This window comes from Drosophila persimilis, unplaced genomic scaffold (assembly GCF_003286085.1).
Source record: "Drosophila persimilis strain 14011-0111.01,24,50 unplaced genomic scaffold, DperRS2 tig00001005-arrow-arrow-pilon, whole genome shotgun sequence".
Taxonomy (NCBI): domain Eukaryota; kingdom Metazoa; phylum Arthropoda; class Insecta; order Diptera; family Drosophilidae; genus Drosophila; species Drosophila persimilis.
In genome coordinates this window covers 29259-33559 of record NW_020825394.1, presented here as the reverse complement: position 1 = coordinate 33559, position 4301 = coordinate 29259, and the positions used below count along the sequence as shown (strand labels likewise).

Sequence of the window (4301 nt, the reverse complement as noted above, 5' to 3'; positions counted from 1 at the left end):
GTCGTTGTTGTGGTCATCGTCATCTGAGATGGATTGGACATCGGTGATGATTTGGACGTCGTCGTCGTCGTCATCTGAGATGATTTGGACGTCGTCGTCGTCGTCGTCGACCACCCGTTCAAGGCGCCGTCGGACTTGCTCCAGTCCGTGGTCCAGAAGTGCCTCTTGCGGATTGCGTCGATGGCTGTCGTCCAGGGTGCGTGAGCTGCTGCTTGCAGCCCGTGTCTGGCAACGATGATGTGACGTCTGCCGGTTGCTGCTCGCCAGAATTTGCTGTGTCTGCTGCTGAGTCCGCTGCTGCGTCTGCTGCTGCATCTGTTGTTGAGTCTGCTGCTGAGTCCGCTGCTGCGTCTGCTGCTGGGTCCGCTGCTGCGTCTGCTGCTGCATCTGCTGCTGAGTCTGCTGCTGCGTCTGCTGCTGAGTCTGCTGCTGGGTATGCTGCTGCGTCGCTGGATCGGGATCCCCCTCGTAATCTGGCAGGATTATCCTTTGGACAGAAAGTGGCTGGCCAAAGATAAGAGCCACTATTCTTTCTCGGGGAGTTTGGCCGCTGAGGTATCGTTTTCTGAAGCAATTTATCATCAATTCGTTGAACCTTTCGGGGTTCGGATTGATGATATTTTGTTGTTGGATTCTTCTTAATTGCCTGGCGTCTGATTCCTCCTGTCTCTTTCTTTTCAGCTCCTCCTCTTCAATACGGACCAGCGTTGGAAGCGATTCCTCGGAGATGGCCGGATCTGGATGTTGTTGTTGATGGCTGCTCCGATCCTGATTTCGAGGTTACAGCGGGCGGAAGTGTTGAAGCAGCTGTTGCAGATATCGTGGCCTCTGCAATCGCTGTGGCTCATACGGCTGCAGTAATAGTTTCCGAGCCTCCGGATTGACATGGCAAGCCAAGGAGTTGCGAAGCGCCCACTTGCCGCATGGAACACTTCGTCGATTGTGTCTAGATTGTGAGTCTGTCTTATGGCATCGTTCCTGGTGAACCTTGTCGCCTTCATTGCCCGTCTAATGATTTTATTTTGTAGGCTTTGCACCCGTCGCAGCTGGGAATCGGATGTAAGTGCGCCCCAAACCGGAAGACCATATTGCCAAATGGGCATGATGAGCTGCTTGATGACTATAGCCTTGGTTTCGCTTGGCAGCCGGCTTTTTGGGCCAGCAAGCCAGTCCAGTTTGGCCGCTCTTGATCGGAGTTTTGTGCAGATCCTCGTGATGTGTGAGCTTAGGGTGAGTTCTTTGTCCAATTTTATGCCCAGATATGTGTGTGATTTGTCAAGTGGCACAGCCTGTCCATTTATAGTCGGCGTTTGCCTTAAGTCCGTTGATCTAATTGTCCTCAGTGTGAATATTACATGTCCGGTTTTTTTCGCATTTATGTTAATGCACCACTTCTTGGCCCATATAGAGAAGTGAGTCAGGTATCTTTGGTTATATTTGACTGCCGCATTTGGGATTGCAGATGCGCTCATTATCACCGTGTCGTCGGCATACGTGGACAGCAGCATTGATTCCCGTTCTGGATGGAAGCCAGTGCTGTCCGGGATGAGGTGAGGCATTGGCATGTCTGAGGCATAGATTGTGTATAATATTGGTCCAAGAACACTGCCCTGTGGGACTCCAGCTGATATTTTCCCGATTCTTGAAAGTTCCTCGTCTCCGCAGCTCACACGAAAAGTGCGTTCAGCCAGGTAGCTCTCCAGAATGCAGTACAAATTTAAAGGCAGCAGCTTCATCAACTTGTACAGCAGCCCTTCATGCCATACTCGGTCAAAAGCTTCGGAAATGTCCAGAAAAATTGCCGAGCAAACTTGTTTTTTCTCATACGCCTTGAGGATATATTGAGTGACTCGAGCCAGCTGCTGCTCAGTGCCATGCTCCCGCCGAAATCCAAATTGGTAATTGGGTACGGCCTTGGCAAAATTCTCCACCTCAAACAGTCTCGCCATCAGCAATTTTTCAAAGATCTTTGAAAGGCCAGATAATAGACTGATTGGCCGGTAGGAATTCATGTCTGCTGTGTTTTTGCCCGGCTTTAAAATCATTTTAATCTGGGCATGTTTCCACTGACTTGGAAAGTGGCCCAGTCTGAAAATGGAGTTATATATTAATATTAAATATAATAGCGCTTTTTTTGGCAAATTTTTAATCAGTTTGTTATTGATTTTGTCTTCCCCAGGTGATTTGGACAGCTCCAATGCATCCACAATCTGCATCAGCTCAGGCAATGTGACTGGTCTGAAGGGAATCCTGGTTTCCTGGTCCGGTTGTAGCTGCTTCTGCCGTTTTGACTGCTCACGCTCTCTGTTGATTGCGGCCCGCTCTTCATCTGAATTGGACAGTATCGGGCTGAATCTCTCCTCCAGGTGAGTAGCAAAGGCATCGGCTGTCTCGGCTGTTGACTTTGTCCACGAGACACTTGCCTTGCCTCCGGTCATAGTTGGCAGCCTCTGTGGCCAGTTTGGCTGCGGCTGTCTTTTGATTGTGCTGGTCAGTTTCCAAAGTTTCTGCATTTGATGCCGGTCTTTGTTGTCAATCCCTGTGAACAGTTTGTTGATGTTTTTGTTTTTCAGGATTGTGAGCCCCTTGTTAAGACGATTTTGCGCCGCCCTGTAGTTTCGTCTGGCTTCGATGGTGCGGGTCGCCAGCCAGATCCTCTTGCACTGCTGTTTGATGGAAAGCAGCTCGCTTGTAGCCTCGTCCAGCTTAAGGTGATGGTGCCGGTGATGTTGCTGTGACCGCTGCTGATGTTGATGCTGACGCTGCTGTGGCCATCTTCGATGTGTGCTTGGGTGCTGCTGTTGATGTTGTGTTGATGCTGCTGCTGCTGCTACCCGTATATTGTTCAAAAACAAGTCAACGACGTCATCAATGTCCTGCGCTATTCTAATCTCGGTGTTGAGATTGATCAACCGTTCTAGCGACTTTTGGAACAGGCTGATATTGGCACGTGCTGGGAGCAGATGTTTCCTGACTGTGGGCGTAGGATGTCTACGTCCACCGCTGCCGATCGTCAACTCCACCCTGAGCAGCAAGTGATCAGAGTCCAAATCCGAGCTTGAACGGATACTCAGGTGAGTGTCGTGGATTCCTTTGTAGATTCCAAAGTCAATCGCTGATGGTCTCTTTTTTTTGTCGTAGGGATAGTGTGTGGCACCACCGGTGGCCAGCAAATTGCAGCCGTTGTTGGTGTGTACAGCCTCCATCAGTGCTTTCCCTCTGGCGCATCCAAGGACATTTCCCCACCACATATGCTTCGCGTTCCAGTCACCGCATACAAGGAAGCCGGATGCTGTATCTTCGACGCAGAGTTCTTCAAAATGTCTTATCAATCCAGTAAAATGGGCAGGCGCCCACTTGAATACAGGCGGACAGTAGATCGGCGCAAAAATAATTCCCTTTTTATTTTCCTTTTCAGTGAAGACGATGACATGTGCACTCTGGATGAATGGCTTTGAAATTGGCTGCAGTGCAGAGTGGGTGACATCGTCCCGGAACAGGATGGCTACTCCCCCTCTGCGATCGTTTGCCGGATTTTGTGCAGTGTAAGTGTGGAATCCGCTCACAGAGACGGCCCTTGTGCGTGTTTCGATGACCATCATTAATTGTATTTTTTCCCTTTTCAGGAAAACTTCGACCTCGTTCAACTTGTTTGTCACACCACACGCGTTCCAGAAGGCAATTTTAAAAGAGTTGTGGGTGGAAATAGTCTGTACTGGATTGACTTTTTGGTTTGACAGGCTATTCGGGACTGGACTAAACATAGAAGGCATCATTGGCGGAGGACAGGACCATGTCCAAAGAGTTTGGTGAACTGCTATTTGTTGTTTTGCTTGTTTTATTTGTATTGATATTTATTAATTTGACTATTGCAGAAAATAGACTATCGATTTTGGCCTCAAGTCTTGAGAGAAATTCTGCATTTTCTTTATGGGCATGGGACTGGAAATTTGCGGGGAGAGTTTTTTGCTGTTCTTGTTGCTGCTGGTGGTGGTGCTGCTGCTGCTCATCCCTCAACTTCTGTTGGAACTTGGCCAAATGATTTTCGGCCGGATTGGCTTGAGCACCTTGGCTATACAAGGGCCTGCGGGTGTTGGGCGTTGCTGCTGCTATTGGAGTTGGTGCTGGTGCTGCTTTGGCCCCTTGTACAACTCTTGCGCGCTGCTGCCGCTGATGCTGCTGCTGCTGTGGCCGCTTCCTTTGTGATGGCTGTTGCTGCTCAACAGTACGGACATATGGCTGCTGCTGTTGCTGTGGTCGGCGATGCTGCTGTTGATGATTGTCCGCTCGTGGCTGTTGCT

The 4301-nt window shown here is 49.6% G+C and overlaps 2 long non-coding RNA genes across 2 annotated transcripts; both read left to right on the top strand.

The window, feature by feature from the left end:
• The first annotated feature begins 400 nt into the window (after window positions 1-400).
• On the top strand, window positions 401-2227 carry LOC113566809. Its single transcript, XR_003409236.1, has 4 exons — window positions 401-555; window positions 682-953; window positions 1029-1230; window positions 2180-2227. It is a non-coding gene; the product is annotated as an uncharacterized LOC113566809 (long non-coding RNA).
• Window positions 2228-3313: 1086 nt separating this feature from the next.
• Window positions 3314-3915, top strand: LOC113566811. Its single transcript, XR_003409237.1, has 3 exons — window positions 3314-3545; window positions 3627-3809; window positions 3876-3915. It is a non-coding gene; the product is annotated as an uncharacterized LOC113566811 (long non-coding RNA).
• The last annotated feature ends 386 nt before the right edge of the window (window positions 3916-4301 follow it).